Genomic DNA, 14,675 nt, shown 5'->3' with positions numbered 1-14,675 from the left:
ATCCACCTGCTGGCAAAGCAACTGGCAAGCTTCCTAGCAGCCATGTCTATGCTTTGGGGTATCTCCACGCTTGATCATATGGCCCACATAGGAATGGAAGGTATCTATGTAAAGGGGAGCCAATAAGAAGAAAGATTATAGAGTTAAAATTTTGTAAAACTGGGCAGAGTTTTTAAAAAAATCATCCATGATGCAGTATTGTTTTTGATTTAAGACTGTGGACTGTAGAGCCAGACTGCCTGGGTTTGAGTCCCAGTTCTTCTTTTTTCTTTTTTTAAACTTCAGAAACCTTTTATTACCAAACTGTGGGAGGTTTAACTTTGAACCCAGCTAACAGCAAAACAGCATCTCTAGCAGGATCTGGGATGGAGATGCAGACCTAAAGATCATCTCCTTAATGAAAGGATTTGAAATACACAGACACACACACCTGCAAAAGTATTTTTTTTTACAGTGAAATTCCCCAGTGTTACAGCAGATATCCCAAAGTGATTTCAGTCCATATAAAACAGCATTTGGCAGTATGCTGTCTTGAAAACCAAGTTCAGGATACACCTGGGAGAAAAGTAAACTATTTCATCTTTAAAAAAAAAAGGAAAAAAATCCTCCCTGGCTGGTGTGGCTCAGTGGATTGAGTGCCAGCCTGCAAACCAAAGGGACACCTGTTTGATTCCCAGTCAGGGCACATACCTGGGTTGTGGGCCAAGTCCCCAGGAGGGGGTGCTCAAGAGGCAACCACACACTGATGTCTTTCTCCCTCTCTCCCTCCCTTCCCCTCTCTCTAAAATAAATAAATAAATAATAAAACCTTAAAAAAAATCCTCCTCCTTCCTCTTCAATTTCTACTGCTTATTCCTAGAAACACTCAGAAAACAGATAACAGTATAAACAAGGCCCAGCCCACTTCTCTTCACCTCTATGCGCCTGAAGGCTCACCAAGGATTGCCCCTTAAGACTTTTCACCTCTGCTACAATCAGGAAATTGAGCCCTAATTTCTGGGAACTGGTCAAAAAAAACAAAAACAAAAAAACCTCCTATTTCCATTAAGGAGGAACCTGGCCCAGACTGGAACAACAGGATGTACAAAGGGAGCCTTTCTAAGTAAAAACACCCAACACCTTATCACTTAAAGTGTAACCTACAGGTAAAAACAAGTAGCAGCAATTTATAAATACCAAAAAGGTGGTAATCTCCTCATCTTTAACCATAAAGCAAAGAGAGGGGAGGAGAGTCGAGTGTTTGACCTCCCCTCCCTCCCAAGAGCTTTGACGCACATTCTAGGCCAAAGCCGCATTGCAAAGACAGTCATGTGGTCCCAGGATACAGTCTTTGCTGGATAAAGCTACCACCACTCCTGGGTAGCCTGGCTCATGGCTGCTTTACCGAAGCCTTCTCCCCCCATATGCCGAGTGCTTAAGAATCACGAGAGAAATTATTTTTAAAGATTTTATTTATTTATTTTTAGAAAGAGGGGAAAGGAGGGAGAAAGAGAAGGAGAGAAACATCAGTGTGTGGTTGCCTCCCATGCACTCCCCACCGGGGACTCAGCCTGCAACCCAGGCATGTTCCCTGGCTGGGAAAGAACCTGTGACAACTTCGGATCACAGGCCAGCACTCGATTCACTAAACCACACCAGCCAGGGTGGGAAATTATTTTTCCAGTTCGACTTTGTCACTGACAAACTTCTAAAAAGTGCCTGGAGACCATCACACCTCCCCCTGTTCAGGATCACAGATCCTTCCAGTTGATGGGCTTCTTGCCAGACTTCTGCAGCAGCTCGTTGGTTTTAGAAAAATGTCTGCATCCAAAGAACCCTCTGTACACAATGGGGAGGGGTGGGCAGTCTGCAGCACGTGGTGGCGCTTCCTGTTTGTGGGCTGCTATTCTTCTGAGCATAAGAACCCCAGAGGGGATCAAGGAGATGAGGCCATTTGAGTTCTGATTTAGCCAGGACACAACTGCCTGGGTAAATTGCTTCCAACCTTTCTCCTTAGGAGAATTGGCCTAATGCACCCAGACCGAGGACAGCCTTGAGTAGGAGAGCACCTTGTTTGGCCCACCCAGATAAATCTCCATGACCGGGATGAACAAATCCGTCTATGTCTGTAGACAGCTCTTTATAAATGCTTTCCAAACTGGATCGAGGTGGAACAGGTCTTTGAACACTAAAGCAGAGACCATGAGCTTGATTGGGTTCATGACATGGATCTTGTCCCAGGATGACAAACTTCATGTCTCCTATGTCACACATTTTGGTCCACGTGAAGACTTGGTGTGGGCGGGGCGGGGCGGATATAACAGTGTAATGTCCTCTTTCTTCTGTAACAAATCCCGTCAGCTCTATAAAACACGGTTTTCCGAACTCCTCCCGTGAAATGCCCCTTCCAGCTTTCACCCAAACCCACTGGCACGTTGGGGGCCGCAAGCCTGAGCAGGGCCGCAGCCTTGTTCTTCTGGGTGCGGACCAACTGCCCGGAGCTCTGCGTTGATGAGGACAGTGTGCCGGGGTCCTGTTCCGTTCTGGCGTTCTTGGCCGGACTAGCGGTGCACCCTGCCTTTCCTCAGCTACGGCTGCCACTGCCACGCTATGCCAGTCCCCGGGTCTCCCGGCTTGGGGCTGCGGATGCGCCGCTTCCTGGTAGGGCTTGGGGGGAGGGAGTAGAGTGTCTTCCGGCCGATCATCCTGGGGCCGAGAGGGAAGCGAACATGCGCCGCCTGGGTACCTGCGATGCTGGCGCAGGATGTGGTGGTCTGCTTGAGTCCCAATTCTGACATTTATTATCTGTATGGCTCTGGGTAGCTTTCTTGACTAAGAATCTCTCTGATTCAACTGCCTCATCTATAAAATGAAGATGATAGTTGTATTATCTGCTTCATGGGTTATTGTGATAAGTAAATTATTAATCCATGTAAAGTGCTTTGAACATTACCCAATGCATTTCAGTAGTGGACAAATTGTTGTTTTTGTTACTTTAACATCTATCATTCATGACACCAGACTGGCAGCTCTCTGAACCTCTTTTTTTTTCTTTTTTTAACTAAATGCAAGCTATTATGGGATTGAGATTGAATATAGCGTTTCCTCTAGAGGAAATTTCTTTACAGCCAACTTTGCTTGCACATGTTATTTTATAAGATGAGGATAATCCATAACACGGGAAACAAAATCTCACAATAAGTTTTTTAAAGCTTAGTGTTTGTCTCCTAGAAAAATCTTTCTAGGGTAAGGTAGAACCATTGTAAGCTTTTATCAGACCCACTCTGCAGAGGTGGTTGAAGTTTTCCTTATAACAGTGGTTCTCAAAATGAGGTCTCCAGATCAGCAGCATCAGTAGTCACCGGGAACTTGTTAGAAATGCAGATTCTTGGGCTCTACCTCAGGCCTATTGAATCAAAACTTCTGGGGGTGGAGCCTTTCAAACTGTTTTGACAGCCCTCCAAATGATTATGATGGATGCTACAGTCTGAGAACCACCACTCTACAAAGTTTCTGTTTGTAGACAGGTGGGACATAGTCACAATTACAGGTTGAAGCTGAGAAACAGCTGTCTTTAAATGAACTAACTTCTTCAGAATGTAGTATCCTCTAGCTTATAAAGTACTTTCACATGTACTATTGTAGTCATATGTATTTGATTGTCACACAAGTGTTATGGTAGGAACCATTATTTCTAGTTTTAGCAGTGCTGATAGAGACTGTCATTATCTAGTAAGTTGTAGAGCTAGCACTTTGTCATTTGGAGTCTTCTGAGTCCAAATTCTGGCCTTTTTTATATCACCTTGCAGTCTTACTATCTTCAGACTGTTTTTAGTCTAGCTGCCTCAGTAACAGACCCTGATATGAGGACTTGTGTGAAAATAATTTATTAGGAAGTATTGCCAGGAAAGAAGTGGTAAGTGAAGTGGGGAAGTGAGACCAGCAAGGGAAGGGTACCAAGCAACTCCACAGAGCTGCTTTGAAAATGGACTGTAGAGTTTTCCTGATCAAGAATTCCCTGACCAGAGTCTTGCTGCACCAGTCAGTCACTGGTTAAGGCTGCCTCCCAGGACACCTGGCTCTCAAATGGAGTTCCAGTAACCTGAGGGCAGTACTCCAAAAAAGAGAAGAAAAACACAGTTGCTGACTTTTGGGAGTGAAAGTACACCAGCTAGCTGCATGGTATGCATGAAAATGGTAAAGGAATCTACGTGTACGTGGGGGGAACATTTAACAGCACCTGCTATACCATCAATGGTGATCTACAATAGAAAACTATGGTAGTGAACTAAAGAGCTGTAAAATATATGCTGGTGCCAGTGTGGGATGTGGCAAAACCCCACTGTGTATCCTGCCGTGAAAACTTGCTGGAAGAGCCCTGCTCCTCATGAGTTTCTGGTTATGTCCTATGGTCAATAAACACTCCTATATCCTCTGCATCTACCAATGTGGGCATTAAGAATTGGTATTCATAATGATGAGCTGCGATTTCCAAATCCTTAGACACTAAGGAAAAATATGCCAAACAATTTGAAATTTTAATTTAGATGAAGTTGACAGTGGTTTTTGGCTAACCAATTAATCAGACATTATTTTTTAAAATCAGAGAGCCTCATTTTTGTGATTATTTAGGTAAAAGTGGATTAACCATTACTATATAATAATCATTCATGCAGCTCATTGCATAATCATCACTCTTCATCTTCTGTTGCCTGATGGAATTTCACTTCCTGGCCACGTAGTGTGAGGTGGAGCCGTGTAATTAGTTCTGTCTAGTGTGTCTGAGCATTCCGTTGCTGGGGTGTGACCCTCCTGGGCCATTTTCCTTCTGGCACCATGATCAGCACCATTGGAGACAGGTTGTTCTGTCAGCTGAGTCCTAGAGGAGCGACAGCCATCAGAGTGCCCTACTGACCCACATATGTAGCATGAGCCAGAAATAAACTTTTGTTGTTTTAAGCTACATTGCTTTGGGGGTTTACTATAGTAACCTAACTTAGCCTGCCATGACTGATAGACTATTCAATGTTAAGCTTATTGAAGGACTTTAACTTTGGTACAGTATCAATCATTGGAAGAAAATAGGTCAAAGTGATCTGTACATGTACTGTCACTTTATTTTCAATGGTAAATGGTTTCAATGTATTTCTAAGGGTTAGAATGCCTTTTACATATGCAGGGCTCTCTTTAGTCTTGTTTTGTTCCCTTTTCTGTTTGGAACCCACAAACGCACTTCTATTTTTTAAAAAGTTGGCTTTAAAAAGGACTTTTGTCCTATAGCAGTGGTTAGCAAACTATGGCCTGTGGTCCAATCTGGCTACCACTTGTTTTAGTAAAGTTTCATGGGAATGTATCCATGCCCCTTTGTTTATGTACTATTTATGGATGCTTTTGTAGTTCAAAGGCAGAGCTGAATAGTTGTAACAGAGACCATATGGCCCACAAAATCTAATATGTTTGCTATCTGGCCCTTAATAGAAAAAATTTGCTGATCCCAGCCCTGTAGGATCCTTAATTCTTAGGAATAGAAAGATTCCCATATGATTTGCCTCAATTGCTGCAGGTACCCTAGCTCCCAGAAGTTTAACCTGATGGAATGAATGCGTTCTCGTGGATCTCCAGTGTACCTGTACTCTATATACTGTCCTTAAGGCAGTGACACAGCTCACGCCTCTAGCATTCTGCCTATGATAAAGCAAAGACTTTCTCAGCCCTGATAAACCATCTTCCATATTGCCACTCTCATTGTCTCTGTCCAGGCCAGCTGCTGGGCAAACTGCTAACAAGCCCACTTCTTATGTGACTGCTGCTCAGTGATTTTGCTTTGTGCTCGTGGCTATTAACAGTTGAGCTTGCCATGGTGATAGGGATTTCTCAGGCTGCATGGAAGACAGATGATCAGGTTATCTCACATGATGGGTCATGAATGTCAGGCTATATGGGTAAATAAGGAAACTGGAAACTGTCAGCAGTCACACAGCCAGGCCATGTGACACTGGAACATTATTCATTACTGCTCAGAATTCAACAGCAACTATAGGAGGCCAACACAGCTCTCTGTTTTCCATTCAGAGCTCCCCAAGAGAGTTGATTGTGTCAGTTAATCTGTATATGTCTGTATAAGTACATGGAACTATTATTTGTATTTAAGTACTTGCTGCTTTGTATAATTTCTTCAGTCCCTTTTCCATTCAGAATAATGTGTCCTCCCTGGTATCATGTGCCTTTTAATAAGGGACACTGTGAAGTTACAGCTAACTCAGATGGATTACTGTAATGGAGAGAATTTTTAGTATTTTATAGGATGTTGGGGAAAATCAGTTGGGACACATTGTGCCAAGAGGTTGAAGAATCAGGGAAATTCCATGTTTAGGGACTACCTAGAATGGTAGAGGCTTCATTTCTAGGCCCAAATTTTAAGTTTTGAAGCTATGGGGCCACACAACCTCCTGTGAAAGTCTGAGCCAGCTCCTTAGCTCTCTCTGTCTCATACCCATGTCCACTCTTATTAGCATTCTTATTTGGGTCATATAATGGCTGACAATCTCTCTTTTGGCCATGCTGAATGTGTTTGCTTTTCACTGGGGTTCAGTCAGTTGGGCCTGGACAGCAGGATCAAATGACATAAAACATGGCAAACTATGATCGAGGAGTCACTTGTGGTTGGCTTTTTAGAAGAGGCTGTGGGAATGACAAGAACTTAGAGTCTTTAGATTCTATTTTAGTAAAGCCATCTTTCATTTGTTCTCCTAGGATTCTGTCTAATGAATCCATAATTTTGCAAGGAGGGAAGCACTAGAGCTAGATATCCATCTGTCTATTTTAGGAATTCCTTGCTGATGTCTAGAGAGTAGGACAACCACATATGGAACCTACCAGATTTCACATGCCACTTGGACAGTTGTCCATGGAAACATTCTTTAACAAAAAAAAAGCCTTGTTAGCAATAGCAGAATCTTGTATAAACAAATATATGTGTTATGATGATCTCAAAGCTTAGTTTTCCTTGTTCCTTCAGGAACCTGGTGCTTAAACTAGGAATGTGAATTTATGTTTTTTCATGTTTGTATGTCTGTATAAGTACATGGAACTATTACTTGTATTTAAGTACTTGCTGCTTTGTATAATTCTGTCTCTTTCTCTTTCTACTTTTCAGAAACAGAAGCCCTAGATAAATGGACTGAGGAACTGCCTAGAGACAGACAGGGATTTTTTTTTATATTTTAATATTTTTTTCTTTTATCTTTTATGAGCATAGATTCAGAAATTAACATTAATTTAAGACATCTGTAGATACATATATACATTTATATATGTATACATATATGTGTATACATGTGTGTCTTATATATATTTTTTAATTGAATTTATTCAGGTAGATTGCTGTTTTTATTAGGGTCTGATACCAGAGAGACCCTAGACTTCTTTTTGACAACCCACCTCCTTCCTAGATGAAAGCTGAAATACAGTGATTAAATGTATGGTTTATTTCTCACATTCACAATACAGGCTGTGATCCTGGGCTAGTCTGTTTGATTTCTTGGTGCTTCAGTTATTTCATCTGTAAAATGGGGATAATAATGATACCTTCTTTAGAGTTGTTGTGAGGGCTAAATTAATAAATATAAAACACATAGAATAATGCTTAGCAGATAATAAATACTACAAAAGGTTAACTATTATTATTGTTGTTGTTATTATTAAACTTCTTTGATACCTGATCAAGATCTTCTTATTCAGCATATAATAATTTCTTCAGTCCCTTTTCCATTCAGAATAATGTGTTCTCCCTGGTATCATGTGCCTTTTAATAAGGGACACTGTGAAGTTACAGCTAACTCAGATGGATTACTGTAATGGAGAGAATTTTTAGTATTTTATAGGATGTTGGGGAAAATCATTTGGGACACATTGTGCCAAGAGGTTGAAGAATCAGAGAAATTCCATGTTTAGGGACTACCTAGAATGGTAGAGGCTTCATTTCTAGGCCCAAATTTTAAGTTTTGAAGCTATGGGGCCACACAACCTCCTGTGAAAGTCTGAGCCAGCTCCTTAGCTCTCTCTGTCTCATAACCATGTCCACTAACAGGATTGCTGATTTAGTGGCTGCTTTAACAGATTCAAAAGCAAGGGCACAGATAGTACAGAAATGAGGTGGCGCTAAATAGAAGTTAATGTGGAGGTGAGGAAAACTAAGAAGATTGACCAGATCCTGAGAAGGAGAAATGTAAACTCATTTCCTAATGACGTTCCTTACCTACTGCAAGAAAGCTACAATAGACAGGGCACTGTAAACTGGTTTATTGATGATATTGTCAAGGGCATAAATAGCAATATTTGGAAAGCCAATTCCAAGCTACTCAAGCTGCTAGAAAATTGCTTTCTAGGGAAAATCTGCCCCCCCCCCCATAGAAAATATAATCAGGGCTGGTTTGATTCCAAAATTTGTGTCCTTCTTGGGCAGAGCTGATTTTAGTCCTGCCCACTTTAAATCTGCTTGTGTGCTCACTAACATTGCTTCCAGGACCTCAGAAGAGACCAATGCTATGGCAGATGGAGGTGCTATCCCAGCACTTGTATCTCTGTTGGTATCTCCTCATGCTCACATCAGTGAACAAGCTGTATGGGGAGGTGATGGTTCAATTTTCTAAGACTTGGTTATCAAGTATGGTGCAGTTGATCTGCTGTTCGCTCGTCTTGCATTTTCTAATACGTCATCTTTAGCATGTGGTTATTTGTATCATTTTACCTGGCAACTTTCAAATCTTTGTTGCATCAAGAATCCTGCACCCTGTTGAGCAAATTCTTCCTCCTTTACTTATTCTCCTGCATCACAATGATCCAGAACTATTAGCAGATACCTGCTAGGCCATTTCCTACCTTATTGATGCTCCAAATGAACAAATTGAAATGGCTGTGAATATAGGAGTTGTACCCCAGTTTGTGAAGCTTCTGGAGCTACTGAACTGCCGATTGTGGCTCCCGTGCTAAGAACCATAGGAAATATTGTCACTGAGATAGATGAACAGGTTCAGGTTGTAGTAGATGTGAGAGCTCTTGCCACCTTTTCCAGCCTACTAATGAGCTCCAAAACTAGTATTCAAAAGGAAGCTACATGGACAATGTTAACATCACAGCTAGCCATGAGGACCATATACAGCAATTTGTGAATCATGGATTAGTGCCATTCCTCACTGCTGTTCCCACTAAGGCAGATTTTAGGGAAGCTGTATGGGCCGTGACCAATTATAAAAGTGGTGGAACAGTTGAACAGGTTGTATATCTTGTTCATTGTAGTATAATAGAACCATTGGTGAACCTCTTAAGTACACAAGATACTAAAATTATTCTGATTATTCTGGATGCCATTTAAAATACAGGGTCCAGCAGAAATAAGGCGTGCTTGAATGTGGTTGGTAGGGTAATAATGTGGGTGTAATAATTTATAGTTTTAATTTGAACATTTCACCTAAAATGTCATACAATGTGCTTGAGTGTGATATTGTTATGTTATAGAATTACATGCTTATGATTTTGTAATAAAAGATTTTGCAATAAAAAAGAGGCATTATTTGTGCTGGAACTTGTATATTTCAGGCTCCTGAGAGACTAAATGAAACTCAGAAATTTAGTATGATTGAAGAATATAGAGATTTGCTCAACATTGAATCTCAACAAATTCATGAAAATAAGTCTGTGCACAAAGCTTCATTAAGCATGATTAAGGAGTATTTCACTGTAAAGGAAGATCAAAATGTTGTGCCTAATACTACTTCTGAAGGCTTTACATTCCAAGTTCAGGATGGCACTTGTGTGACCTTTAACTTTCAGATTTTACAGCTGAGCCATAAAGTTGTTTGTGTACTATATTTGCTATAAGTTTGTCTTAACTATTCCTCTACTAAGAATTCTTTAGCTGTGGTTTGTTATTGTAGCACTTTTACAAGACTGTACTTGAACAGTTTCAAACTGCACATAGTGTATGAAGCTTCTCCTCTCAATGTTTCTTTTTTTAAAGATTTTATTTATTTATTTAAAAAATACATATATTGTATTTATTATCCTATTACAGTTGTCCCATTTTTTTCTCCCCTTTATTCCCCTTGACCATGCACTGCTCCTCTCCCCAGCATTCCCCGCCCCATCCCCCCACCTTAGTTCACGTCCATGGGTTGTACATATAAGTTCTTTGGCTTCTCCATTTCCTATACTATTCTTAACCTTCCCCTGCCTATTTTGTATCTATTATTTATGCTGCATATTCCCTGCACCTTTTCCCCCATTCTTACCCCTCCCCCTCCCTTCTGAAACATTTCTATGATTCTATTCCTGTTTCAGTTGTTTGCTGGTTTGCTTTTCTTTAGGTCTTCAGCTGTTGGTAGTTGTGAGTTTGTTGTCATTTTACTCTTCATAGTTTCTGATCTTCTTTTCCTTAGGTAAGTCCTTTAACATTTCATATAATAAGGGTTTGGTGATGATGAACTCCTTTAATTTGACCTTATCTGCCCTTCCATTCTAAATGATAGCTTGGCTGGATAGAGTCATCTTGGATGTAGGTCCTTGTCTTTCATGACTTTGAATACTTCTTTCCAGCCTCTTTTTCCCTGTAAGGTTTCTTCTGAGAAAGCAGCTGATAGTCTTAGGGGAACTCCTTTCCTTTTGCTGCTTTTAAGATTCTCTTGTTATCTTAAATCTTGGGTAATGTCATTATAATGTGCCTTGGTGTGTGCTTCCTTGGGTCCAACTTCTTTGGGACTCTCTGAGCTTCCTGGATCTCTTGGAAGTCTATTTCCTTGGCCAGATTAGGGAAGTTCTCCTTCATCACTTTTTCAAATAAGTTTTCAATTTCTTGCCCTTCCTCTTCTCTTTCTGGCACCCCATGATTTGGATGTTGGAATGTTTAAAATTGTCCCAGAGGTTCCTAAACCTCTCATTATTTTTTTTGAATTCTTGTTTCTTCCTTCTGTTCTGGTTGAATGTTTATCTCTTCCTACTGCTCCAAATCATTGATTTGAGTCTGTTTCTTCCCTTTACTGTTGGTTCCATGTATATTTTTCTTTACTTCACTTTGTGTAGCCTTCACTTTTTCCTCCTTTTTGCCACCATACTCAGCCAATTCAGTGAGCATTCAGATTACCAGTGTTTTGAACTGTGCATCTGATAGGTTGGCTATCTGTTCATTGCTTAGTTCTGTTTTTGGAGCTTTGATCTGTTCTTTCATTGGGACCATATTTCTTTGTCTCAGTATGCTTGTTATGTTGGGAGGCGCGGAGCCTTAGGTATTTACCAGGGTGGGGCAACCCAGGTCACTGAGCTGTGATGCTGTAGGTGTGAGGGAGGGGCTGGAGAGGGAAGAGTGCCACTTGCTTGGCTCTCGGCCAGCTTTCAGTCACTTGCCCCGCTACCTACAAGCAAATTGGGCCCTTCTAGTGCTGATCCCCAGGTGGGTGGGTTTGTGTATGTTGTAAGACCCTGTGGGTCTCCAACGGACTCTCCTGTGAAGCTGGGAGTTTCTCCTGCCACCGCAACCCTCAGAGATTTTTATCTTCAGAGGTTTTGAGGCCTTCTTTTCCCCACACTGGAACCCAGGATTGCACGGTGTCTCATTCCCCGGCTGTTCCTCATGGTTTATCCACATGTGAATGTGGAACTGCCTGGTCCACCAGCTGCCACCTCACCCAACTCATCCTCCAGCCTCCTTGCCGTGCATCCTCTCTACCACAGCTGCCCGACTCCACCCCTCCTACCACTCTGGATGAATATTTCTTCTTTAGCTCTTTGGTTGTCAGACTTCCATACAGTTTGATTTTCTGGCAGTTCTGGTTGTTTTTTGTTTTTTAACTTGTTGTTGTCCTTTTGGTTGTGCAAGGAGGCAAAGTGTATCTCTATTTTTATAGAGAGGGGAAGGGAGGGAGGAAGGGAGAGAGAAAGAAAGGGAGAGAAACATCAATGTGTGGCTGCGTCTTGAGTGCCCCTCTACTGGGGACCTGACCTGCAACCAAGGCATGTGCCCTGACTGGGAATCAAATCTACGACCCTTTGGTTCACAGGCTGGCATTGAATCCACTGAGACACACCAGCCAGGGCTTAATGTGTTTCTTATTTATATGTGAAATTCCATATCATTCAGTGTCCCATAAATAAAGATTAAATTTCACCTTTTTCTTTACTTCCAAAAAAAAAAAAAAAAGAAAGGATCAGCTATCAGATCAGTAGGCAGTTGCAGCCTAGAGAGTTCAGGGGAGGCTGCAGTATTTGTTGCAGTTCTAATAGAGGAATCCTGTACAGGACTTCATACAGACCTCAGAGGTAAGGATTGGAATGCATGTATTCTCGGAGAATCTTGGTGCAAGATGAGGGGAAAGTTGTCATTGGTCAGTCACACTCCTTGGTTTTTACCCAAAGGAGCTGAAAAGATGTCAGTACAAAAACAAGTGCTTGAAATACTTATAGAAGCTTCATTCATAATTGCAAAAACTTGGAAGCAACCAAGATGTTCTCCATCTTGGATAATGGATAAATTGGTACATTCAGACAATGGGATGTTATTTAGCACTAAATAGTAATTAGTTATCAAGCCATGAAAAGACATGGAGGAATCTTAAATGTATATTTCTAAGTGAAAGAAGCCAATCTGAAAAGGCTACATACTATATGATTCTAATTATATGACACTCTGGAAAAGGCAAAACTAGGGAGACAATATAAAGATCAGTAGCTGCAAGGGGTTTGGTGGGAGGAAAGGAGGGATGATTAGATAGAGTACAGGGGATTTTTAGGACACTGAATTTATTCTGTATGATACTATAATGGATAAATATCATTATGCCTTTGTCAAAATTCACAATACAGCACAAAGAATGAACCTCAATGTGAACTATGGACTTTCGTTAATAATATATCAATATTTGGCTCATGAGTTGTAACAAAGGTACCATAATAAAGCAAGATGTTAATAATAGGGAAAACTGAGGAGGTGAGAGTAGACTGAGAGAATATATGGGAACTCTGTACTTACTGTTCGATTTTTCTGTAAGCCTAAAACTTACTTTACATTGTGTTTGTGTAACTGTGGCACTGTGTGTATGTGTGAAAAAGGAAAGAATTATATCTATGGCAAATAACCTGTATGTTCCCTGGTATATTATGTGATGAAAAGCAGTTGTAGGTTGATATATATTGTATATGTCTATATCAGTGAAAACAAATAAAAGCAAAGAACTACATATTCTTGTATATATGGGGAAAGGTATGGAAGGACATAATTGTTGGATGTATCCTTTCTTCGTGAAGGTACCTGTTGGGCACTTCAGTGAGTGGCATTAGGCGTGAGGTAATGGATGGAAGGTTAGCTTTTTCTTCAAGCATTATTGTATTTTTTCACCTGGTGCAAAAAGTGAACACTATAATTTGAAAAATGTCAAAGAAAGAAAAAAATGTAATGATGTCTATCTCTAATAAGGCTTCAATTTCTGGTCATTTAATAGTGCAAATATAGGTGAAATTTGGGGATGAGTTTATAATCCTGTTTGCATGGATCTTTTGCAATCCATGCAAAAGAAAAGGTTAATGGAGCAAAATGACTCCAAAAGTGATTAGCAAATAACAAATGTCAGTAGGATCAGATTTTATTACTTTTGGCCAAAGGCCATAATAATATATTACTGAAACTGCTATTCAGAAATACTGAAAAGAAGACAGTAACATTTCTCTCAGTGTAGTGCAAAACAACAGGAAGTAAGGAAACCTTGGAAAACGATTTTAAATTGTAGGGTAATAGCTTAGTTTTCAACAGATAAGAATTGCCTTTCCTGATAACTCTCTGAACAATTATTTTGTTAGCAGCAGAATATCACAGCGGTTAAGAGCAAGAGCTTTGTTTAGAAGTACTTACTACCTGTGAGACTTCTTGTGAAAATTAGTGAATGCTAATAAAGTAACTATCTCATCGATGTATTGTGATGATTAAATGAATTAATAATGTTTAAGATTCTAAGAAAAGAGCCTAACACAAAATAATTGCTTAGTTAATGTTACTACCTATATGGATCTAAAACCCTGATTTTGAATAAAACACTTCTTTAAAAAAAAATTTTTTTTACATTCAATATTGTTTTGTATTAGTGTCACATTTATGGCATAGTGGTTAGATAATCTTTATACTTTACAAATGATCTCCCCAATATTTCAAGTACCCACCTGGACTGTACATACAGGAGTGGACAAAAGTAGGCTTACAATTGTTCATATGGAAAATAATACAATAAATGATGATAATATAAGAATAAACTCACATACTCACAGTTGTAAACCTACTTTTGCTCACCCTTGTACTTATTACAATATCATTAGCTATATTCTCTATGCTGTACTTTACATCCCCAGTACTTTGTGACTGCCAATTTATCATTTTTAATTCTTTTACCTTTTAAATGAAACACTTCTAATGAAGTATTCATTATGCAAAGCAATCCTAACAATTATCCATAAACAATAGGAGCAGTGCCTACACTGTATTTTAATTTAGTAGGCACTCTACAACTATTTGTTGAATAAACAATTTTAACTTCCTTTACATGAGTTTTATTAGTCCCAGATTAGATTAATATTTTTCATGTATTTCTGTTTTCAGAAATTTGAAAGGAAAGTTTATCTATAGGTTGATAATTTGGATAAATCTTTTTTTAAAGTTGTAT

The 14,675-nt window shown here is 40.0% G+C and overlaps 1 protein-coding gene and 2 pseudogenes across 1 annotated transcript in view; 2 read left to right on the top strand and 1 right to left on the bottom strand.

Moving 5' to 3' along the window:
- Positions 1–14,675, top strand: part of STARD9 (StAR related lipid transfer domain containing 9) — a 137,586-nt gene that overhangs the window by 34,358 nt on the left and 88,553 nt on the right. The gene's annotated exons all lie outside the window — the stretch shown is intronic.
- Positions 1,731–2,684, bottom strand: LOC129064317 (uracil-DNA glycosylase-like; annotated as a pseudogene).
- On the top strand, positions 7,999–9,858 carry LOC129064423 (importin subunit alpha-1-like; annotated as a pseudogene).

This window comes from Pteronotus mesoamericanus, unplaced genomic scaffold (genome assembly GCF_021234165.1).
Source record: "Pteronotus mesoamericanus isolate MK-2021 breed Mesoamerican mustached bat unplaced genomic scaffold, CSHL_Meso_final contig_164, whole genome shotgun sequence".
Taxonomy (NCBI): Eukaryota; Metazoa; Chordata; class Mammalia; order Chiroptera; family Mormoopidae; genus Pteronotus; species Pteronotus mesoamericanus.
Note: the sequence above shows the minus strand (reverse complement) of the source record. Positions and strands in the feature narration are given on the sequence as shown.